At 40.7% G+C, this 25,989-nt stretch overlaps 1 protein-coding gene and 1 long non-coding RNA gene across 8 annotated transcripts in view; one reads left to right on the forward strand and one right to left on the reverse strand.

Annotated features, from left to right (window-relative positions):
• LOC122548881 (receptor-type tyrosine-protein phosphatase mu) overlaps positions 1-25,989 on the forward strand; it is a 903,264-nt gene that overhangs the window by 821,918 nt on the left and 55,357 nt on the right. The gene's annotated exons all lie outside the window — the stretch shown is intronic.
• On the reverse strand, positions 1,361-25,588 carry LOC148150486 (uncharacterized). The gene is made up of 3 exons (XR_015756864.1): positions 25,458-25,588; positions 7,871-8,191; positions 1,361-1,489 (listed from the first exon to the last, which is right to left on the reverse strand). It is a non-coding gene; the product is annotated as an uncharacterized LOC148150486 (long non-coding RNA).

Genomic DNA, 25,989 nt, shown 5'->3' on the forward strand with positions numbered 1-25,989 from the left:
TTCTGAAATGTGTGCATTTGTTTCTTTGAAAAAATATAGTGCTACTTTGAATCTGGTCCTGTGGCACCTTTGATGGACATGAAATGCCTTTTGGTAGAGGTCAGGGTTCATTTCGATTAGTCAGTTGCTCTTTGGAATTGTTGAACATAGGTCAACTGCACGTAAAATTATTGAAAATAGGCATGAATGTGTGTTTAAAGATGCATAAACCTATTACTGTCAAGTTCATTGGAACTGCCAACAGATCTGTCAAAATGAACTGTCAAAAGTATTAGAAAAATTTGTGGTCTGATGCTGCATAACTGAATTTATAACCATCCATTATCACAGTAAGGTGCCTGTCATCTCATATTTTGATTGACAGCTATAAGTGCTTCCAAAATTATGGCTGTGGATTATGATTTCTAATACTTGCTGCTGCATTAGATTGTGCACTTGAATGAAATGTTATTATAAGGCTTTATTTTGTTGAATGTAAGCAATTATAGTAAATGACTGTTTGTTTATGAATGAGAGTTCTTTTATTCAATTCAGTGAAGTCTGCAAAAGATACTTAGAAATTTATTTGAAAGAAAGTTATTTTATCTCATCTCTGCAATGACTCCTTAGGTCTGCCATGGTAAATACTAGGTGAGTTGGCCTGGTAGGTGTTATGAACAAAGGTGGTGAGTGGGTTATATAAGTTGGCATGAGCTGTGATAAGGACCAAACAAAATGTCATGGTGGGGACGGCAGATGTGAATACCTCAAGATAGAGGGCAAGAGGACATAAAGGTTATTTTGGGGTAATCATTTGGCATGAGATGCATGAGGGCATGGTCAGGTGTTGAGTGAAAGGCATAAGACAGTTGTCATCGATGAAGAATGGGGAGTATATGGGATTGTAGGGAGGAGTAGTGAGAGCTGAGGGCAGTTTTTAATTTTGGACACAGCGCTGAGTTCCCAAGTCAGGATTTTTGGTTAGCCGGCCCTCACACCCAGCTGTTCTTCCAGGATTACCCAACCTAGCTTCTAACCCAGCCTGCCCCCTCTGATCCGATGGCTGGATGGCCATGTTTAGGTTTGGGTTCACAGAGCAGGGAATTCTTCTATTTCTGCACTCCTGACCGGGAATGAAAATCCCAGCCAACAACTCCATATGTATGAGCTCTCTCAATGGTTGCGTCCCTACATATCAGCCAGGAAGCCTGGGTTCAAGTCCTACCTATTCCAGAGTTGTATCATTACACGTCTGAACAGGTTGATTAAAAATATCTATAATCCTTGTGTTGCTCAGTTTAATGTTCTGTTTTCTAGTATCCCTCTGAAATGCCTTGAGTTTTATTATTAGTTTGAGGGTGCTGTATGAATCCAAGTTGTTTTGTCACAGTTAAAAGAGGGTGTTTCTTCTGGGTTCTTCTTTAAGTTTCATGATCCATGTTTTTTAGTACGTCAATAGTTTCTTTTTTGTGGTTTGAATCCCTAGTTGACAAGATGTATTTGGAGATTTCTGTAATATAAAAGAACATGAAAATGTGAGGGAGGGAATAATGACAATAACAGCACAAATAATATAGCAACATCGTCAATGTCTAAATAAAAGAGTAAAGTGACAGATCTGTTAGCCTTGAAAGTTATTCAGACCGCAGTTTACATTCATTTGTTATTCCCACTGACAAATGTCATTTGAAACGACTGTGCAGAATTCCCCCAGAGTTAAATTCAATGACATCTAATTGTTTCAAAATTCTTATTGAGTTCCTTTTAGCACAAGTGTTGATGCACAAATGTAAATGGATGCAGCTGAAATTGGCAAATGTAATCAGCTGTAATAGACTTGCAATCTGGTTTTAATAGACTGGGGAGTTACATAATTACCTGTTCATTAGTGTGTTGCCATTTCCGCAGTATGCGAGGATTTATTAAGTCCTGTGGGCTGTCTCCATGCGTAGTGCTGGATAGCAACACGACAGCAAGGTGAAGTTGTAATTTAATCTGTGACCAGGATGTTTATTTCTTTTGGGAACATGATGCATTAGCATGACATTTACACCTCTCTTGATCCACACAATTCTGGCAATACAATCATTTCTTAAGCATGTACCTGTGGAACGTACAGGAGATGTCAAGGATGATGTTGAGCTCATATGCTCACTGCAAGGTTAACAAAATGTTGCATTTAGGGAGGAGTCTGCTGTCCTTATCTAGCCTGGCCCACATGTGACTCCAGACTCACAGCAATGCAGTTGACTTGGAGCTGCCCTGACATTCTATGAATGAATTTTTTAAAACTACAACAAGAGGACTTGTGCTGGTACCCTGGTGCTCCACTGTGGGGATGCTACATTGTTGGAGATGCCAGCTGTTAAGTAAGATGAATATCACCAGAGTACGGTACAAAGAAGAGGAGTGAATTCTCCTGTATTTAAAGCCAACTTTCCTCCACTCAACACTACTACTTAGAGTCACAGGGATGTACAGTATAGAATCAGACCCTTCAGTCCAACTCATCCATGCTGACCAGATATTCTACATTACTCTCTTCCCATTTGCCAGCATTTAGCCCATATCCCTCTACACACTTCCTATTTATGTACCCATCCAATGTCTTTTAAATGTTGTAATTGTACCAGCCTCCACCATTTCCTCCAGCAGGTCATTCCATACACACACCATCCTCTGTGCGACAACATTGCCACTCAGGTCCCTTTTATATCTTTCCCCTCTCACTTTAAACTTTGCTGTCTAGTCCATGCCCTTCATGATTTTATAAACCACAATAAGGTCGCCTCTCAGTCTCCGACACCCCAGGGAAAAAACCCCAGCCAATTCAGCGCCTCCCTGCAGCTCAAACTCTCCAACTCTGGCAATATCCTTGTAAATCTTTTCTGTCAACTACACCCATGTGTCAAAATTTTCAGATTGTTTATCTGATATTCAGTACCCTGCGAGGAGAAACTGATGCATGAAATTGATACTATTCCTCAGGTCACTCATAATAGAAAGGAAGGGGAATTAATGATCTGGACAAAATTGGTCCTGGACTTCTACATTCAAATCCCAGTCCCTCAGCCTCTCCTTGCCTTTTTCACATTTTGTCTCCCAGTATAAAAGACCAGGGAACCATCCCTCTGACTTCAACACAGAGCGAGCCCTGACAGATATTGGAGACTTACAGGCTAAGTAGTCACATACACAGTAGCTTGGTTTAACACTGTACCAGAGGATGAAAAGAGCCACAAGTAAACCACAAAACAAGCACAGTTCTTACTACCCCTGTTGAGTTTTGTTGATTTGGATTAGTGCCAGGAAAAGCTATTTTGATCCCTCTCAGGAATTTTGTCTTTCTGCGCTATATCTGAGTGTGGCTTCTACAGATCACTTTCTTATTGGCAACCCCATGGGAGATGAGTAAAATGTGTCATGATTCAGACATAGTTAATGATGGTGTTTTATTGAGACAACAGCCGCATCGCATTAGCACAGATTCTGAAAGCGTATCTACCTGCCTCAGCAAGCAGATGTTTTATTGGCTTAGTAAATGTGCTTTTCAAACATCTGTTAAGTAAATAGCATTTCTTAAAAGAGAACATCATGGAACATAAGGATTTGGGTTCATGGCTGCATAGCCACAAGGGTCCAATGAAAAGAGAATTATGGTGATCTATAAAATATTAAGCACAATGGAAGATTTTAATCTGCAGCATGGTTTTCAATTGAATTACAATGGTAGAGACAAAGGCAACAATGACAAAAATTAATTGATATTTGTTTTTTGTTACAAAGAATGGTCACTAGTCTTGTGAATGGGGTCAGTGAGTAAGGAAACAGTAGGCTGTTTCAAATCTTGTAGATTTATTTTTTTATTTTTTCATGGGGTGTGGATATCACTGCAATTTTGCAATTGGCCATCTCTAACTGCCCTTGAACAGAGTGGCTTGTTAGGCCGTTGTTAAAGGACAGCGTCTAGATTAGACTGCTGGAAAAGCACAGCAAGTCAGGCAGCATCCGAGGAACAGGAAAATCGACGTTTCGGGCATTCATCAGGAACGGAGGCAGGGAGCCTCCAGGGTGGAGAGAACTGGGCTGGGGAGAAGGTAGCAAAGAGTACAATAGGTGGATGGGATGGGGATGAAGGTGATAGGTCAGAGAGGCGGGTGGGGGAAGGTAACAAAGAGTACAATGGGTGGATGGGGGTGGGGATGAAGGTGACAGGTCAGAGGGGAGGGTGGATCAGATAGGTGGGAAGGAAGATTGGCAGGTAGGACAGGTCATGAGGATGGTGCTGAGCTGGAAGTTTGGAAGTGGGGTAAGGTGGGGGGAGGGGTTGAAGTGTTCCGAGGTGGAAGATGAGGCATTCTTCCTCCAGGCGTGAGGTGGTGAGGGAGCAGCAGTGGAGGAGGCCCAGGACCTGCATGTCCTCAGCAGAGTGGGAGGGGGAGTTGAAATGTTGAGCCACAGAGCGGTGGGGTTGTATGGTGCGAGTGTCCCAGAGAACAAGTAAGTATCAACCATGTTGTTTTAAGTCTGGAAACAATTATTTGGGGTAGAATTAAAAGTCACATGAAAACAGTTGGTTTGTTTAGGAACAGCCAACACAGATTGCTGGAGGGGAAATCGTGTCTGTCTAATTTGGGAATGTAGGAACACAGTTGGCCATTCAGCCCATTGAATTTGCTCCAATATTTAATATAATTGTGGCTAATCAAGCCCTTCAGTACCTTTTACACACACTGTCCCCATAACCTTTTATGTCACTGATAATCAGAAATCTATTCGCCTTCCCTTTAAACATACTTAAAGACTAAGCTTCCACAGTCCTCCAGAATCAAGAATTCCAAAGATTAACCAACCTCTGAGTAAACATATCTCCTTATCTTGGCCCTAAATGATATCATTTTTAGAATCCTCAACCAGGGAAACATCTTGTCTGCATTCCCTGTCTATCGCTTTAGGTATTTTGTATGTTTCAATGGGTCTATCTTTTATTCTTACTTTAAAGAGTTCAGTCCCAATTTCCCCAATCTTCTTCATAAATAGTCAAGCTATCCTGGGAACAAAATCTAGTGAACCTTCTCTCGAGGGCAATAATATCTTTCCTGAGGTAAAGAAACCAAAACTACACACACTACACCTGGCAAGAGTAAAAGGAGTAAGAGGCTGGGAATCCTGCAGCAAGTAACTTACCTCCTGACAAATTCTATTTACCATTAACAAGGCACAAGTCAGGAGTATGATGAAGTATTCATTCACTTGCCTGAATGAATGCAGCTTCAATAACACTCAAGACACTTTACACCATCCAGGACAAAACAATACACTTGATTAGCAACACATCCACAAGCATTCGCATGCTCCGACCAGTGCTTAGTAGCAGCAGTGTGTACCATCTACAAGATGCACTGCAGAAATTCACCAAGGTTACTTGGACAGCATCTTCCAAACTCACAACTACTACTATCTTGAGGGACAAGGGCAGTTGATATGCGGGAACATCACCACCTCCAAGCCATTCACCATCTTGACTTGGAAATGTGTTACCACTTCCTCATTGGTTCAAGCAAGTAGCTCACCACCTCCACCTTCTCAAAGGAAACTAGGGATGGAAAATAAATGCTGGCCTAGCCAGTAACACCACATTCCATAAAAGAATAAAACAAAAATTATCACCTAAGAGTAGCTTTCAATTCTTGAATTTATGAATTGAATTTTGCAGATATGCGATACAAACCATGTTCCAACAGTATTACCTGGGCCTCTGAATTACAAAAATTGTAAAGTTAGATGCTGTGATGTCCATTCAAAGGATGGTGATCATTGAGGCCATGCTCACCTTGGTGACCAGATCACAAAAAGACATTACTTTTGACCTTCATTTACTAATTTGTGCATAGCAATGTTCCAGAAATGTCAGTTCAATGATAAGAGTGATGCTACTATTTGAGGTAGATATAGTCAATGACGTACTGAGGAAATTCCTCTGCTCTTAGAGTCATAGAGATGTACAATATGGAAACAGACATTTCGGCTCAACTCGTCCATACTGACCAAATGTTCTACATTACTCTAGACCCATTTGGCCCATATCCTTCTAAACCCTTTCCTATTCATATACCTGTCCAGATGCCTTTTGAATGTTGTAACTGTACCAGCCTCCATCACTTCCTCTGGCAGTTCATTCCATACACACCATTCTCACTTTAAACCTATGCCTTATTCCCACCCCAGGGAAATAATCTTGGCTTTTCACCCTATCTATGTCCTTTACGGTTTTATAAACTCTATAAGGTCACTTCTCAGCCTCCAACATTCTAGGGAAAATAGCCCCACCCTATTTAGCCTCTCCCTCTAGCTCAAACCCTCCAAGGAGAAAGTGAGGTCTGCAGATGCTGGAGATCAGAGATGGAAATGTGTTGCTGGAAAAGCGCAGCAGGTCAGGCAGCATCTAGGGAACAGGAGAATCGACGTTTCGGGCATTCCTGAAGAAGGGCTAATGCCCGAAACGTCGATTCTCCTGTTCCCTAGATGCTGCCTGACCTGCTGCGCTTTTCCAGCAACACATTTCCATCTCAAACCCTCCAACCCTGGCAACATTCTTTTAAATCTTTTCTGATACCATTTAATTTTCACAACATCCTTCCTACAGTAGGGAGAACAGAATTGATCATAGTATTCCAAAAGTGGTTTAACCAATGTCCTGTGCAGTCACAACATGACTTCCCAATTCCTGTATCAGTGCACTGGCCAATAAAGGCCAGCATACACAATTCCTTCTCCATTATCCTGTGTACCTGCAACTCCACTTAGCACTTAACATAACCACTGAGACAATGACCAAAGTGCTGCAGGTGGGCTTGTACATTCTTGGTTCAGTGACAGTTCAAGGCTGGGGAGATGTCCTTAATTGTTCGCAGTTCCTGTCTCTAATTTGTGCCATTTACATACCTCAAACAATTGAACTCTGTTTTATTCCTCTCCTCGACTTGCTCTGCTCTGAAAGGAATGGAATTAGTGAGTACTTAGTGAGAACAAATGTGCACTTGAGATTGTTTCATTTCCAGCTCACACTGAGTGTGAGAAGCAGCAAATTGAAGAAAATTAGAATGGAAGTGACTCGATTGTAAAGTCAGGAAGGATTGTTTAGTTGCATCTTCGAATTAAACAAAAAAAAGAGCCCATTTTGTTTCAAGGCCTTCATACATACAAAGGGTTGCTCAAAGAGAGTCACTTAATGTGATTCATCCTGAGAGAACTTTGTATGCATCCCTTGTTTGAAGTAAGATGGTTTCATTTCTATGTTTTTCCCAGAGTAGTGTGAGATCTGTTGTCTGTAATTCTGCAGGATTAATGGGAAAATTAGTTAATGTATACACAGTCAGACTTGATCCGGTATTTCTGTTGCATCCAACTTGGGCTTTCCCTCCCAAAAGTAGTGGCAGTAATCGGGCGGGGGGGGGGGGGGGGGAGGTGTGGTTTCGCACCGGGAAGATACTGAACACTTGGGATGTACCTGCCACCTCAGATATCAAAGTTCTGGGTAAGAAGGCCCAAGATCAACCTTCCTGATCTGCCAAAGAAGGCCCTTAAATGGTCATAAGGATGTCATCCTGTTGGACTGCAATTATTAAAACTCCAGGCAGCACGAGAAAGAGTTGACCAAACGAACGGGTGAACTGATGAGGGCAAACCTGTCAGTTTGTGGGGGGATATGGAGGTGTGGCGGGAGCATGGTTCCATTGATCTGTTCTGATTTGTGCACAGTTGAGAATCTTGACATTGGGAGGTCAGGTGGCCTCTGAGAACCACCCCCTTCTGCCCCTTATTCTCACCCCCCCCCAACGCACAAAACCACATCCCCTGACCTTAGAAACCCCGCACAAACAACACTTACCTTTCTCTACCTCGGGCTCTGAGAGGAGGTATCCTGGCAGTATCCATGATGCTAGAGATACCAGTTTCAGATTGGCCAGTAGCTCCAGGTGGGTGGGATTACCAGGTCCGACTTCAGAATTCCAATGGTAATCTTGCGGGAAGTCAATCCGCTGCTAAGCAGTTTATAAAGCAAGCCAGGGATTTCACTCCATGAAATTTTCCCGATTCCAGACTTAGAGTAATAGTGGGACAGTCCAGGCCTGCGTGCCTTTTGAGATCACTCAGTTTACACTGAGGCAAAGTCACCAGCAAGGAAACAACTAATCAGGTTGTGTAGCATCTGTGGAGAGAAATCAGAGTTAACATTCCAGGTTAACGTAGACCTGCTGAGTTTTTCCAGCAATTTCTGTTTCTGTTTTTGTTTCTGATTTCCAGCATCCACAGTTCTTTCATTTTCTTGTTTAAGCAGTTGAAAGCTATGTTTGGCTCAACAACATTGTCAAGAAATCAGCCTACCCACTGAATTGATTAGGTGCCTAATCATGACAACAGAAATTGTGGTATGTTAAAGTGTTCCACATAAAATTAATACGATCGAAGCACAGTTAGGCTGGCAAAAATTGCAGCCATTTTGTGAATAGTGAGGTCCATTTTGACTTCTACTCTTAATCGAAGTGTAATGACCACAAAGTTAGATAGGTAGCTTTATCATCCTAGTAACCCCAGAGATGGAGCTGGCAACATATTCCAAGGTGGCCGGTTAAACTAGACGTGGACATTGGATTGATTGAAGGAATTGCAATTTTCAGGACCAATGTCTAGAGCTTGCATTAAAACCACATAGCCCAATATTTACTAACAGTGCATTGTATAAGTGTTCCCAAATGTAATCTTGTTTGTGGGGCTGGTGGGAGCAGCCACACTAATCTGGCTTCACATAAACTCAGCAGTCTTCTGCTGACCCAGACTGAGCTCCATTAGGACCTGTTTTGTGTTCACAGCTTGTCAGTAAAGGTCTTCTGAATAATGATGGCCTCTTTGCTACTTGAAGGGACAGTCCTCCTAAAACAATTCCAAAGACACAAATATCCCAAGGTCACTAATAGGATATGTGACCAGGGGGGGTTATTTTTAATTATATTGGTTACAAGGGGAATATATAACCAGAATTCCAAGAGAACTACTAACTCTTCAAACAGTGGGATTCAGATTGATTTGCAAGGTCAGAACAGGCAGAGAGGACCTTGATCTGAATCATCCTCAAAACGGACAAAGCATCTTTTCTTCAGTACACTGCAATGTCAACCAGGAGAGTGGTCAAACCCATTTACACACAACTTTCTGCCCTGAGCTAGGAGTTAAAGGACCAAGTGGTGGCTATGACAGTTGATAATTCCCCAGAGACTAAAGAAAACATGTGATGTGGTACTTACAGTCTTTATATTGTTATATTAAGTTAATATTAATGTCTTACTTTCATTTTTAAGTTTAAGTATAGCTAATCTCTTGTTAACCCAATAACATTTTATTATGATGTTGTTTTAAAATATTATCCCACACTGATGTCAATGCATAGAAGTACACAAAAGATAGTGCTGAAACAGGCCATTCAGCCCCACTGGTTTATGCTAGTGATTTAATCCTGAATAATAAAGTCGATAGCCGTAGTTTTTAGTCTGTCTGCCCTGCTTCACCCTGGTATTTACAGTGGATTATTAACAGCGTCTCAAACACAGCAATTCTTGTACACCACTGATCTGGTTCCCAGATGTACTTCAATGTGGAGCTAATTGAGTTGCAGTCTGTTTTGATTCAAAATAATGATGATAAAAGCTAAGTGAAAGTCTGTGGGAGAATGTCTCAGAATATGTGCTCCCCTATTTTCATAAAAAATAATATAAATACAGACAGTTATTTTGATGCCATGGAAACCATGCTAATAAAAAGCAGGGAGCAATCAGGGCAAAAGGAACTCCCACGAGACTTTCCTTTCCCTTTAAGTAACTCTTGTCAGGAGTCGGATATGTTCCAGAAATTAATATGACACAAACTTTCCACATGTGGGTTTGCCATCACTAATGCCACTCATAAATCATTTTTTCTAAATATTATTAAAAGGTTTAGCCTAAATAGGGTTGGAACACTTGACTCCTGTAAAAAAATATAGGATTTTACAAGATATGTGACAAATGGATCAGATGGCTCCTCTATAATGGAGGATGAAAAGGCTGAAGACTAGCGAGGCTGGAGAAGGCGAGAAATTGGTCCCTGGAATTTAAAGGTTTAAGGGGGAGACCTGATCAAAAGTTTTAAGGTACGCAGAGGGTGGTACATGTATGGAGTTAGCTGCCAGAGAAAATGGTGGATGCTAGTACTATTGCAACATTTAAAAGGCATTTGGATGGGTATATGAATAGGAAGGGTTTGGAGGGATATGGGCCAGGTGCTGGCAGGTGGGACTAGATGGGGTTGGGATATCTGTTTGGCATGGATGGGTTAGACCAAAGGGTCTGTTTCTGTGCTGTACATCTCTGTGACTCTATGACTCAATTAAAGGAAATGTTAATGGTGAGTTACAGTTCACTCAGAGTCCAGGTGGCTAAGGTTTCATGCATTTTTACATAGATGTTGACATTTGGATAATGATGATCATGGTGTGATTTTGCCTCCAGCAGGATGTCCTACCTGACATGGCAATGCCTCTGCCACCCCCGTCATGTAGGCATGGGTATGGTATTGAAGAATCAAACGGATATTAATTTCAACTTTCTATACAACAGCACATTCACAGTCACAACCTTCAGCTATTAGAATAGAGCAGAGGCAGAGTAGTATGATCTGTTACAAGTAATCCTTAGGTAAAATAGAGTATAAAACTTTGTATCCTCAGGTAACATGCCTGTGGTACAGCGATGATATCATGATGATACTGAACTGACAGACAGATGAGGAGAATGGTCTCTATGCAAAAACAATATTGGAAACAATATTAACCTTGAAGCCATGACAGCTTAAGCTGTTTATTCTCACCAGTCACATTTCACTTGATTGAATGGTTTAACTTCCCAAGTTGGACGACTATTACAGATTGCATTAGGAAACAGTGACACTTTTTTACAACACGATCAGTCACCATTTTGTTCATGATTCTTAGGCTGAATTTTAAGATTTTTGTCCTGCAGTTCCACTTATTTAATGGAAGCACGGCCAGTAGGGACTCCAATATTCTTTCCACAGTAAATGGCTACCCAAGAATCACTCATATTCTTACCACTTGCTATTGTAGTGTGTAGGAACGATTTATAGGTTAATACTCAACTTTCTTGGATGAGTTCTGAATGCAACTTCTGTGATTTTTCACAGATGATTGTTTTTGATACTTTGTGGTATTTGCCAATTCTGCCAGTCCGTGACACTGAGTAAAATAAGGGTGGCATGGTGATTCAGTATCTCAGTGGTTAGCACTGGTGCTTCACAGCACCAGGGACCAGGTTCAATTCCACCCTCGGGTGACTGCCTGTGTGGAGTTTCCATATTCTCTCTGTGTCTGCGTGGGTTTCCTCCATGTGCTCCGGTTTTCTCCCACAGTCTATAGATGTGCAGGTTAGGTGAATTTGCCATGGGAAATGCAGGGTTATGTGGATAGGATGGTTGTGGTGGTGGTGGTGGTGGGAGGTGGGGGGGGTGCTGGGTGTAATACTCTTCAGAGGGTCGGTGTGGACTTGATGAGCTGAATGGCCTGTTTCCACACTTTATGATGAAGCATTCTATGATAAAGGTTGATTAAGGTAGTTCACTGCTACCAATCCTTCTTTGGCCTAAGAGAAAGCAAAGGCAATCTAAAAGTATATGGTAGGGGATTGAATGAAGCGGCCCTGTAGTTAGTTAACAAGAAGTTTACTACATGATAACAATAAGTACATTGTTCAGTCATAGCTGCTAGTACCTTTACAGAACCAGTACAGATCATCTATTCCTTCCAAAAACTTGATAAGCACTTTTTATCTCCATTCACAGACTGTGTGAAACAACAGTAAAGTGGGTGGGAGGCAATGGAAGATGAGCATTAACCCCTTCTAAACCATTACCTTAATCAAACACCAACCTTGCCCATCAAGTCCTTGGAAATTGAACCCAGAGGTTCTGAGTAGATTAGAGATACTGCCAATTGCATGACAGGACCCTCTGTCAAGATGAATGGACAGAGTGCATTTGGAGAACTCAAACTGGGAAGCATAGTTAAAAAATTAGAGCGGAACTTAAAGAATAAAATTAAGGAGACATTGCATCACACAAAGTTCAAAGCAAATAAGAATTGTTCTTGTTTATTTTAAAATTGAGAATGCCAGATCTATGTTAAACAGATTTGTTGCAAGCTAAGGGCAAAAATAGTTACACAGAATGTTATGAAAGGTATCGGATTGAAATATATTAAATAAAACTTTTAGGATTCAGATTTTAAAATAGTGGCATATGGGAGTCAGTACTTTTATGAACTTTTTTTCAAAAGATAAATATTACCTAGGTCAGACATTCCTGGAAGGACAGTGACCTGTCCAGCATGTATCAAAGATCAGGAACAGCTGGAGAAACTCAGCAAGTCTGGAAGCTAACTAACTTGTTTTATGTTTAGGATAATTAAATATTGGTTTTAGTTTAAGAAACTTGGATGCTGCCTGACCTGCTGCGCTTTTCCAGCAATACATTTTCAGCTCTGATCTCCAGCATCTGCAGTCCTCACTTTCTCCTTTAGTTTAAGAAACCCAGACATTGAAAGCTTTTAGACAGAGTTAAGAGCAAACCCCTGTACACGGTCAGAAGTAAATATAGTTTCTTAACTAGAAAGGATGTGGATGTGTCAGTGTTGGCCTGGGGTGGACAAAGTCAGAAGTCACATGACACCAGGTTATAGTTCAACAGATTTATGTGAAATCACAAGTGGACTCACTTCACCTCAAATAAACGTGTTGGACTATAAACTGATTAGATTCCCTACAGTATGGAAACAGGCTCTTCGGCCCAACAAATCCACACCAACCCGCTGAAGAGTAACCCACCCAGATCCATTCCCCTAACTAATGTACCTAACACTACAGGCAATTTAACATGGCCAATTCATCTGACCTGTACATCTTTTGGATTGTGGGAGGAAACCGGAGCACCAGAGGAAACCCACGTAGACACGGGGCGAATGTGCAAACTCCACACAGACAGTCGCTCAAGACTGGAATCAAACCTTGATCTCTGGTACTGTGAGGCAGCAGTACTACCCACTGAGCCACTGTGCCACCCAATGTGACAGCAATCACACTGCTGTCATGTGACTTCTGATTTTAACTAGAAGGGGGTCTCCAACAGTTCAGTTAAAGCATAATTGGTCAGTGCAAAAATTTAGTTGATACAACTTACAAACCAGAAGTTTTTGGTTAGAAATTTCAGGTTACTTAAAGCTGAGAAACTCTAACTTTTCAATATTCATGTGAGAACAATCTACTGGGGAAAAAGATTGGGGAGAAACAATTAAATCAAACCTAAACATTTGATATAGAGGGATAACTTCTCTGGATTTGTATCTCTGTAAACAAATAGTGTTGACAAACAGGATGAGACTTTGCTTTGCTGTATGTTTTGAGATCTTTCAGACTCTGTTCTACATTTACATTACATGGTTATTTACTCATTTGTTTTCTGTTGTGTAAAGAAGACTCTTCTGCTTTAAGGAAATAACATGTCTATTGTACATGTTTTTCATTGTGTGTCCATCGTGTTAGCCTTTGTTTTGAAAAGCATATGATTTATCAAGCCAAAATTGATCTTTTAGTATCTGTCTATTCTAAGCAAAACAATCCTAACCTGTCCAATCTTTCTTCATAACTACAGTCTTCAAGCCCTAGCCCTAGCTCTGTACTCTCTCCAGAACAATTGAGTCCTTCCTGTAACATGATGAATAGAACTAAACACAAATTCCACCTGTGGCCTAGCCAATATCTTATATAGTTCCAACATGTCATCCCTGCTTTGACAGCATATATCTTATCCATTAAATGAAAGCATCCATATGTTTTCATTACCACTTTATCTTCCCAGTCCTGCTACCTATGTATTTGCAGTCCAAGATCTCTCACCTTCTGTTCCCCCTCAATAGCTTTCTGTTTATTGGGTATTCCCAAGCTTTATTCGCCTTCTCCAAGCGCATTCCCTCACAATTCTCCAGATTGTATTCCATTTCCCACTTTCCACCCACTCAACTAAACCATAGATACCATCTTCAAGTCAATAGCCATTGTCTTCATTATCAGCTACACAGTCAATTTTTATATCATCTGCAATTTCATAAACATGCTTCCCACATTTAAGTTCAATCCAGCCACATGTACGACAAACAGCAAAGGATTTACAACTGGAAGACATTTTACAACTGCAAAATTGTCCATCAACCATTACTCTTTCTTTCCTGTCTCTGAGCCAGTTTCAGATCCAGCTCACCACTTTTCCCTATGTCCCAAGTTATTTTACTTTCCTGACCAATCTGTCATGTGGAACCTTGTCAAATACATTACCAAAATCCATAATCAAGATGCAGTATACTCTCCTCACCAATCCCTCTTGTTATTTCTTCAATACATATAATTAAGGCAATAAAACATGACATTCTCTTTGCAAAACCACACTATCACTTTCAGTGACAATTTATCTCGTGTCTCAGAATTGATTTTAATACTTTATCTGGTACTGAAGGCAGACTGACTGGCTTATAATTACAAAACAATTGCATAATTCACAGAACCCCCAATTTCCTGGTACCTAATCTGTACCTAGTGAGGATTAGAACAAGATCCTCACAGCATCCTTCATTTCCTTCTGGCTTCCTGTTATAGCTTGGGATACAATCTATATGGCGCTTGATAATTTATCTATCTCTCCAGTACTTCCTCTTTCATTACGTTTATTACATCTAATATTTCACATTCCTCCTCAACGAGAAAATCTGCATTTCTCCTTTGTGAAGACAGAGACAAAGTATTCATTAAGATGCTGTCCTCATCTTCTATATCCACACATAAGTTACCTCCTTTATCTCTGCAGGGCCCTACCTGTTCCATAATTACCCTCTTGCTTTTAATGTACTGATAAAAGCACTCCTGGTTTTCCTTGATTTTACCTGCCAATATTTGTTCATTTTTAAATGCTTGCTTGCAGACAAAATGAATAATGTAAAATCATTGTAATAGAGTTTAATAGTCTGAAGAAAATATAAGCGAACAGAATTTGAACAGCATAGATTTAAAGAATACAAGCTGAAGACAAAAGATTACAAGCAGCATTTCTATACTACTGATTTAAAACAGCATTACATCACATGGAATACAGGGAGAACTAACCATTTGGATGCAGAACTGGCTCGAAGGCAATAGACATGGTGATGGTGGAGGGATGCTTTTCAGACTAGAGGCCTATGACCAGTGCCACAGGGATCAGTGCTGGGTCCACTGCTTTTTGTCATTGCGGCAAGGTTTAGAAGGCCACATACGTTGAAAGATGGAGTACATAACTAGAGGTAGTTCTAAAGTGTCTACCAGCCAAAGAACTTATCATCAATGAAAAATGCAAACTTTCCAAAGAACTTGTTCACTGCTTGAGATAAATCTGGTTGGACAGAAAACAAGATTGTTAAGGAGTTTCCTACTGCAAAATCAGTTTATGATCTGCACAGATTTCTAGATTGGAGCACCAATGTCTGAAATCTTGAGACGTGCCCTTAAAGTTGGTACTGGGACTCACTTCAAGTGGATGAATTCCAATTAATCAAAGACATGATGCAGTGCACGGCTATCTGGGACACTGAAATCCATCCTCTCCAGCAATCACATGAATGCTTCAGCTACTGGCATAGGTAGCTGAAGCCCATCTGGTTGCTGCATCAGGAGCAACCAGATGGGCATCAGACACTGGTGTGTCATGTCTCCAAGGCACTGTCAGACATGGAGATTCGCAAAGCAGTTATAAATAAAGAGTGTCTTTTTGTCACGTGAGCATGCAAGAGATTTTCAGAATACTTCTTTATTCAAGGTTCTCCTGGAAACAGATGATAAAGTCTTTGTCTTCCTAATCAATGCATGGATGTCTTCACAGAGACAGAAGTTCCAACTCCACCTTCTGAGGCTTGCTATGAGGCCAAATTTGTATAGGGGAAGCTACAAACAATAGTACATATTCTCTCCAGAGTGGTTGCCAATAGCCTTGCTGGGAAAACCGAATCTTTTGCTCAGCCACACCAATGCTCAATCAAATTCAACTGGAACAAATGAAAACAGGTGTTGCCATTTGTCAGTATAGGATTGGAGGATTGCCAGATCAAAGGACATGAGTGGTTGTACATGAAACTCTATGTTGAACACCAACAGCATTTCGCCACTATCAATAACTTGTTGGTGTTTGATCAAATGTAGGTCACTCCAACTTTGCTGTTGGACAACATCCTCACTAAGATACTCCAGGGACACTTGTGGGTTACCAAGCGCGGAGCCAGGGTTCCAGTGTCAATGGAATGCTAGGGATCTCCAAACATTAATGCTGAATTTGTATTCAGTCCTACCAATTCTGATGATGCCACACAGATTTTGAGTGGACAACCAGGTAGTCTTGCACAAGGACCCACTGGAGGCACGTGTTATTTCTGACTCTTCACAGTTGTAATTTACCAGACTCATTAATTGTATGTATTGTTATAATGTTATAACTTATAAGACACAGGAGTGGAAGTAAGGTCATTCGGCCCATTGAGTCCACTCCATATCATGCCTTGTTATGTAATTCAAGTGCCTCTTCTTGTTAAGTTTCTTGTCAACTCTTCTTTCTCACTGATCATTACACAGACGCTTATACTCAGAACAGGATTGGTAGCTGAAACCTTAGTTGAAGGCCACCAGTAGTTGGTATCTACAGTTCATTGTGATGTAATGTGGATAGAATGTGCTTCATAAAACTGAAATTGCATTTTTTTGAAAAGCTGTGCAGTCCTGTCTAAGCTAGGCCCTGAGCAAAGTAATGCCAAGGCCATGAGCTAAGGTGATTCATACTTTTCCAATTGTAGCCAAGGTTTGGCCAAATTCCATGGACTTCAAGCCAAAGTAATTCTGTTTTTCTTTCTGTCCTTATTCTGTGCTCTGTTCCCTTTGAAGTGAGGGCATAGTAAATAATCCAGCAACAGAGATTTCCTCAAAGATCCATGACCAGGGCTGAGGCCAGACATTGGGAAACACGATGCCAATGATGAACAGCAATTTGTAAAATGGCAACTCACAGCAGAATCAGTCTTGTGGTACTGAATGTGGTGTAACAGCAAAGCTGCCTTGATGCCATCACACAAAACTTCCACTTATATAATGCCTTTAATGAGGTAAAACTTCTATAGCCATTGTACAGAAGTTCAAGCAGCCAAAATGTTGACAATGAGAGTCAGCAACTGTCGTGACCACATGTATCACAATACACATTGAGCATTAACTTATGTTAAACAAGGATGTGGTGCAATCTTGAATCCATGTTTATCCTTAATTGCAGCTTCAGTGCAGTTCTGAAGGAACTGTATATTGTCAGAGATGTGATTTTGGATGTTACATTAAGATATCTTTGTCTGCCCTCTCAGTGGATGTAAAAGATCTCATGACACAATAGAAAGAAGAGCAAGGTGAATCGCCCTAATGTGCTGACCAATACTTATCTCTTGAGCAACATTGTTAAAAACAGATGTCTGGACAATGCTGTTTGTGGGACCTTATTATACAGACTTTCGCTACTGCATTTCCTAAACTGCAGCAAGTAACTACACTCCAGAATATTTCATTGCTGTAAATCACTTTGAGACATCCTACGGGTTTGGGAAAGGGAATGTAAATGCAAACCTCTCTTCTTTTCTTATTGGATAGGAACACATATGGCAGTCATTAGTATAATTTACTGTAAGCTGTTATTATATGTCCCCAGGAAAAGCATGAAATCAGGCATGCGTGACATTTAACAAGTAATGTGCTGCAGCATAATTTGTTTCCTGAAAGTAATTTAATCATAATAGTTCTTAATTAGAGTAAAAGTACCAGCTCGTCATAATACAAATGTGTTCATTTTGCATATATAGCTTAACTATTACCGTAACAAATCTATGCATGAGAGGTGAAGCAAATGTTGCAAGATGGACCTACTTCTCACTTTAATGCTCCTGCAATACTCCAGATAATTAATGATCCAAAAGACAATGTTCACCTGCTGAGTACTAAGTACAAGAGGTATCCTCAGCATCAGAGATTATACCACATGAAATTCAGGATTCTTTCATTCCCTTTCCTGAAAACAAGAAATGCTAGAGATCAACTTTTGAATAATATAAGAAAATAGGCAAGAACTTAAACGAGGGAACTAGAATGGCTAAAAGTGGTCATGTAAATTCATTAACATACATGATTAAGGAGAATCCCAAGGTTTTTTATACATTTATGAAAAGCAAGAGGGTAGCCAAGGAAATGATAAAGGAGGGAATCTATGGGTGGAGCCAGACAAGGTAGGTGAGATCCTAAATGAATACTTTGTGTCAGTATTCACCAAAGAGAGGGAATTGGTGGAAAATGATTTCAGGGAAGGGAGTGTCAAATTTCTAAGTCAAATTGCTATTAAAAACAAAGAGGTGTTGTGTATCTTGAAAAGTATTAAGGTAGATCAGGTCCTGATGGGATCTATCCCAGAATATTGAGGGAGGCACGAGAACAAATTGCTTCGAGCACTGACAGACATCTTTGTACTCTCTTTGGCCACAGGTGAAGTTCCAGAGGACTGGAAAATAGCCGATGTTGTCCCATTGGTTAAGCAGGTTAGCAGGGATAATCCAGGAAATTACAGGCCTGTGAGCCTCACATCAGTGGTAGGGAAATTATTGGAAAAGATTCTCGAGGACAAGATCCTAATGCATCTTGAAGCAAATGAACTTATTAGCAATAGGCAGCATGGTTTTGTACAGGGAGATCGTGCCTCATTAACTTGATCGAGTTTTTTGAGGAGGTGACAAAGATGGTTGATGATGGAAAAGCAGCTGATGTTGTCTACATGGACTTCAGTAAAGCTTTCGACAAAGTCCCTCATGGCTGACTGGTACAAAAGGAGAAGTCCCATGGTATCAGGTGTCAGCAGGCAATACACAGAACTGGCTTCGTTCTGATCTTTTCCTTATAAATTCTGTGCCTAAGGTCTTCCTGTCTTACTACCACGTAGTGAAGAAGCATCGGTCCAAAAATTAGTGTTCTCAAATAAACCTGTTGGACCAAAACCTGATGTTGTGTGATTTTTGACCTTGTCCAACCCTGGTCCAACACCAGCACCTCCACATCTTAGCCACTAGAAACAGAGAGTAGCAGTGGAAGGATGCTTTTCAGAATGGAGCATTGTGACTAGTGATGTTCCACAGGGGTCAGTGCTGTGACCTCTGCTATCATGATCCACATAAATGATTTTGAGGTAAATGTAGCTGGTCTAATTCATAAATTTGCAGACGATACAAAGGTTGGTGGAGTTGCGGGTAGTGAAGAGGATTGTCAGAGGTTGCAACAGGGTATAGATCAGTTGGACGCATAGGCAGGAAAATGGCAGATGTAGTTTAATCTGGACAAATGTGACGTGATGCATTTTGGAAGGTAAATACTGGTGGGAATTATACAGTGAATGGCAGAACCTTTCGGGGTATTGATATGCAGAGGGATCTGGGTGTATAGGTCCACAGATCACTGAAGGTTGCAGGACAGGTAAATAAAGTATTAAAAATGGCCTATGGCATGCTTGCCTTCATTGGAAGGTTAAAGATCACACAATATCAGGTTATAATCAAACAGGTTTATTTGGAGGCAGAATTATATTTGCAAGATATATTCTATTTTGTTCAACAAACGCACAACCTACAGGAAGTCAATGTAGGCAGTAAATCCATGTAATAAATTCTGACTTTGGAACTAGAATTAGTCTGACTCAAGATTGGGATACAGACTCTAACCTCATATCTTCAATGCATTGTCTGAGCTGTGATATCACCTTTGTTCATAAATCTTAAGTTATCTTGAGAATGTGACTTAAAAGAAGTTCTGGGATTTACATAATAATAAACCAAAACCTGCAACCCATTATAAAAGATGAAAGACTTAACAGTAATCTAGGTTTGTTCAACATATCATTTCAGTTGCATGACACTGTAATCTTTTTCTATAAATTCGGTGTCTTATGATGCCATTCTACAGCCACCTGATAAGGGAGCAGTGCTCCGAAAGCTAGTGCTTCTAAATAAACCTGTTGGACTATAACCTGGTGTTGTGTGATTTTTAAATTTGTCCTCCCCAGTCCAACACCAGCTCCTCCATTTCATTGGAAGGGGCATTGAGTATTACAGACCTTTAGTTTGGTCACACTTGGAATATTAGAGGTAAAAACAATGACTGCATCCAGGATGGGAGGGTGGGTCGTAGGGGGGCGTGGACCAGGGCGTGGACACCTCCTCCCTCACCTCTATCCAAGGCCCCAAAGGAGCTTTCCACATCCATCAAAGTTTTACCTGCACATCCACTAATATCATCTATTGTATCCGTTGCTCCCGATGCGGTCTCCTCTACATTGGGGAGACTGGGCGCCTCCTAGCAGAGCGCTTTAGGGAACATCTCCGAAACACCCGCACCAATCAACCAAATCGCCCAGTGGCTCAACATTTCAACTCCCCCTCCCACTCTGCTGAGGATATGGAGGTGCTGGGCCTCCTCCACCGCCGCTCCCTCACCACCAGACGCCTGGAGGAAGAACGCCTCATCTTCCGCCTCGGAACACTTCAACCCCAGGGCATCAATGTGGATTTCAACAGTTTCCTCATTTCCCCTTCCCCCACCTCATCCTAGCTTCTAACCTCCAGCAACTCGATCCCCTGACCTGTCCGGACTTGTCCGACCTGCCCAGCTCCTTTTCCACCTATCCACTCCACCCTCTCCTCCCTGACCTATCACCTTCATCTCCTTCCCCACTGACCTATTGTACTCTATGCCACTCTCTCCCCACCCCCACCCTCCTCTAGCTTATCTCTCCACGCTTCAGGCTCTCTGCCTTTATTCCTGATGAAGGGCTTTTGCCCGAAACGTCGATTTTGCCTGTCCTCGGATGCTGCCTGAATTGCTGTGCTCTTCCAGCTCCACTGATCCAGACACTTGGAATATTGCATACAGTTGTGTTCACCACACTATCAGAAAGATGTGGATGCTTTGGAAAGGGTACAGAAAAGGTTTACCGGAATGTTGCCTGGTTTGGGGAACTCTAGCTATGAAGAAAGGTTGGATAGACTGGGTTTGTTTTCACTGGAATGCAGGAGGACGAGGAATGACCTGATAGAAGTTGATACGATTGTGAATGACTGGATAGAGTGGAAAGTATGAAGCTTTTTTCCCAGGGTGGAGGGGTCAATTACTAGGGGACACAGATTCAAGGTGCAAGGGGGAAGTTTAAAAAGAAGCACAAGGCATGTATTGTTATTTGTTCTTTGTTCTTTATCACAACGGGTCAGGCAGCACCCAGAGCTCTGTTGAGTCATCTAGACTCAGAATGTTAGTTTGCTCTCTCTCCACGGATGCTGCCTTACTCACTGTGATCACAAGCAGTTTTTTTGTTGCCAGTACAGATTCCAGCGTCTGCATTAATTTGCTCCTTCATTTCCTTTCCCTTCAGTGTAATTACAGTATTATTTCTCCGTGATACACTCATGCAGGCTGAACTCAAGCCTAGCGACATTTCTTGCGAAAGTAAATCATCATCACACACAGTGTGAATGCGGTTTTTTATACATTTTATACAAAGCACAGGAAGGGTAGTGTGTACATGCCTGAAGTCTTCATCTATTCTGTTAGAACTATGAACTGTACAGAATTTGTAAATGCAGCGTAGTCACAAGTAAGCCATCCTTTCTTTACCTTCCATATATTCTGGAAGAACGAGCTTGCATTGACACAGTGCTCTCCCCTCAGGGTGACCAAATAGCTTCAGTATCAATGAAAGCTTTTTTATTATTTTTAAAGGGTGGCCCCTGTTGTGTTAGGAAATGTGGCAAACAGTTTGGATGCAGCAGGCTCACACAAGCAACTGTGACAATATTATTATCTCATGATGTTTGAAGGATAAGTACTGAGCTACATAACAAGAAAAATGCTGCGAATGGATGGATTTTTACATCCCCAGGAATTTCCACTAAAGACTTCATCTGAATGGCGGTATCTCCAACTTGCAGTGTGCTTCAGTGTTTGAACAGAGAATAAGTCAAGGGTAGATAACTGAACCCAAGGTGTGCCTTAGGGCCACAAGTTCCACCTCAAATAGGACTTCACCACTATGTGGTACATTAATTGCTATGATTTTCATTGCATTTCCAAAAATAACAATGGAAAATCAAACCATGATTCCTCGCAGATAAATATCTGATATTTTTCCTGCTGCAGCTTCTGAAATGCAGCTCCCAAGATAGATAGGGAACTCTTTGATTATAGAGATCATGCATGCGTCCAAGGAATGCAGCTCTGCAACATAATATAGACCAGGCTACCTTAGAATGACAAAAGAACAGGAATTGTACTAATGTCTATCTTAAGTTCAGATAACACTAAAAAAAAGAATGTTCATAATGATGCAGAGAAGCCTTGACAACGAATCCCAATCACAGACTTATTAAAGATAGCACTATGACAGAATGTTTGCAGACAGTCTAGATGGAAATTATTAATTTTTTGCTATTTATAAAGAACAATTTTAAAGGGAAAATAGTTTCAAAACCACTTAATCCTGTCAATTCTGAGAAGAAAGCAAAGCATAAATATTTCAAAATGTAGTTTTCTCCAATTGAAAGCAAGGTAACAAGGAGTAAATTTACTTCACTGTAAATCAGTTTGGGATCAAACAACAACAGGGCAAAGACAGACTGTTAATGAGAGCTCTGGAGAGGGTTTCAGCATTATAAAGAATATCACAAGGAAGAAATGACCCCTTTGGAATTTTCCTTTTATGGAAGGTTAAATATTTTCACAAATTGCGTTATATTTTATATGAAATGCAAGGTATTTCCAAGGGCATTTTGTCAACATGGAAGGTTACTTATGCTAAACATGTTCATTTATTGAACAAAATTTGGGTTGAAGTGCAGTATGGAACTTTTGTGAGTGTTTCTGACCCATGACAAGCTGAGGTTTTCATTATTTCTAGAAACCCCTGCTGTTGAATACTCATGTTGTTACTACAATGAAAGAATTGGAACTTTCACCACAGGAGTTTGGGAGTCATGCATAAGGAGTGAGGAAGATATTGGACTGCATTTGTGATGTCTCTATCGACAAGGGACTTAGAACAATATCAAGAATTTTCAGAAGTATAGAGGAAGTTAGCAGGTTTCATCCAGGCTGTGTTGACAGTTTGTTAGATGGGAACAGAAATGAAATGCTTAAGGTGAAGAAGTTGGGGGATTGATGAATTACCCATATAGTATTTTTAACTTGCTTGCTGTAATGGAGATTGCAAATGTAGAGATGATACCAACGTCGTTACCCGAGGATGCTCTATTTTAATGTATAAATCAAATTGCTTTGTGCTTCAAAGGAGTACGTTGTATATGAAGTAATATTTTATAGCAGCTACAGTTTCAATACAGTTTCAAAAAAAAGGAGGGAAAACAGAAAGGCCCTGTCAGTGTAACTTCTGCTGTTGGGAAATACTGAAATCCATCATTAAGTCAGTAGTAGCAAACATTTATAATCAAGTAAAATCAATGTGGATTTATGAAAGGGAAATCATGTTTGATAATTTTATTAGATTCCTTTGTGGATGTGACAAATAGGATGGATTAAGAGGAACAGGAGATGTAGTGCATTTGGCTTTCCAAAAGGTATTCAATAAGGTGCCACATAAAAGGTTACTACACACGATAAGGGCTGATTGTGTGTGTGTGTGTGTGTATAGATATATTGGGGATTATAATATATAATGGACTAATTAACCAAGAGGAAATAGGATTATTTTCAGATTGACAAACTGAAAACAGTAGGGGAAAGGGATTAATGCTGGTTCTTCAACTGTTTGTAATCTGTAGTAATATTTTGAATTAAGGAACAGAATGTATTTGAGGCAATGTTGCTGAATATGCAAAGATAGTGGGAAGATAAGTTATGAGGAGGACATAAAAACTCTGGAAAAGGGTATTGATAGCTTAAATTCAAGAAGGCAACTCACCACACATTCTCAAGGGCAGCTAGGGATGAACAGTAAAAAATGTTAGCCAGCCAGCGATCACCTTCTATTCTTTCCAGAGTTTTTATGTCCTCCTCATAACTTATCTTCTCACTATCTTTGCATATTCAGCAACATTGTCTCCAATACATTCAGTTGCTTAATTCAAGGTATTAGTACAGATTGCAAACAGTTGAAGACCCAGCATTAATCCCTTTACCCTACTGTTTTTCAATTTGTAAATCTGAAAATAACCTAATTTTCCTATTTCCTCTTGGTTAACTGATCCACTATATATTATAATCACTAATGATGGCATAGTGGCTCAATGCAGTGGCACAGTGGCTTAGTGGTTAGCACTGCTACCTCACAACACCAGGGACCTGGGTTCAATTCCACCCTTGGGCAACTGTCTGCGTGAGTTTCCTCTGGATGCTCTGGTGTCCTCCCAATCCATAGGTTTGCTGGTTAGGTGAATTGGCCATGCTAAATTGCCCATAGTGTTCAGGGATGTGTAAGTTAAGTGATTTGTCAGGGGTAAATGTAGATGAATGGGTCTTGGAGGGTTGCTGTGGACCTGTTGGACCAAAGGCCTGTTTCCACACAGTAGGGATTCTATGATCCTCTTGGCATGTATACAATTCTGCAGGGTCTTGGTGGGGCAGATGCTGAGAGGAAGTTTGGAGGAATCAAATTTCTGAGTAAGGAGTCTTCCATTTAAAGTGGAGATGAGGAGGGATTTCTTCCCTCAGAGGGTTATTAATCTTTGATACCTTGTTCCCAAGATAGTAGTAGAGTTTGTGATATTGAACACATTCAAGGTAGAGTTAGATCGATCTTTGATTGACAGGGGTGCCTGGGATTATCAGCATCAGCCTGGAGAATGGATTTGACACCACAACCAGACCAGCACGACCTTACTGGATGGCAAAGCCATCAAGGAGTCTAATGCCTGCTCCTGCTCCTATTTCTTATGGTCTTTATGGATAAAAGGACATTCCTATTTCCTTGATTGCATCTAAATGCTTATTTGGTTTACACTGGTAAACGAACAGCCACTTCTAAATTGTAACAAGGATGGTCTCTTGTCTTAACAAGATATAGTTTATTGTATGGTGGCAATTAGATGCATTAATCAAAAAAGGGCCTTTGTGACACAGTGGTAGTATCCCTGCTTCTGGGTCAGAAGGCCCAAGTTTGAATCCCACCAGAGCTGTGTCATAACTTGTTCAAACAGATTCATTCAAAGCACTTACATTATTATGAGACACAATGTGATTAAGGCTACGTGGAGACTGGATAGAGGTCTGCACAAATATATTCTGCCTTACCACCATTCAAACCTGTATGACTTCATCCAATTGGTTTGGAGCTTAATGCTGTCTCCAAAATTAACCGTTTCAGGATCGTTACCTCATGCAACATTTCTTTTGTTCCTATTTTAGCAGATTCTCAGATTATTCCTAGGTTGTCTGCAAAACACAATCAAATGATGGAATAGATTAATTTGGATGGCCATTGAAATAGACATGATGAGGCAACTACAGCAATGACTCCTGCAATGTTGGGCTCTGTTGCTTGCTCCATTTTAACACTCTGTAAAATATCCTGGTCAATCAATGAAAAGTAAAATTACTTCAAACTGACAAAATGGAGTATGGCCATTTAGGTAAACTGTCAGCATGAATTGCCAGGTGAACTTATAGACCATAGCCCACCAATCAGTCTGGATCAGTTAGGATTATACTCATCGGAGTTTAGAAAAATGAGGTCTCAAGGAAACCTAAATTCCTGTAATGGATATAAAGGAAACCTTGAATCTATGTGGGGCTGTAAAATAATGAGTCTTTAACTGCAATTCTG

The sequence above is a fragment of the Chiloscyllium plagiosum genome, unplaced genomic scaffold (assembly GCF_037043375.1).
Source record: "Chiloscyllium plagiosum isolate Xiang-an unplaced genomic scaffold, Cpla_swu_hap1 HiC_scaffold_4, whole genome shotgun sequence".
Lineage (NCBI taxonomy): Eukaryota > Metazoa > Chordata > Chondrichthyes > Orectolobiformes > Hemiscylliidae > Chiloscyllium > Chiloscyllium plagiosum.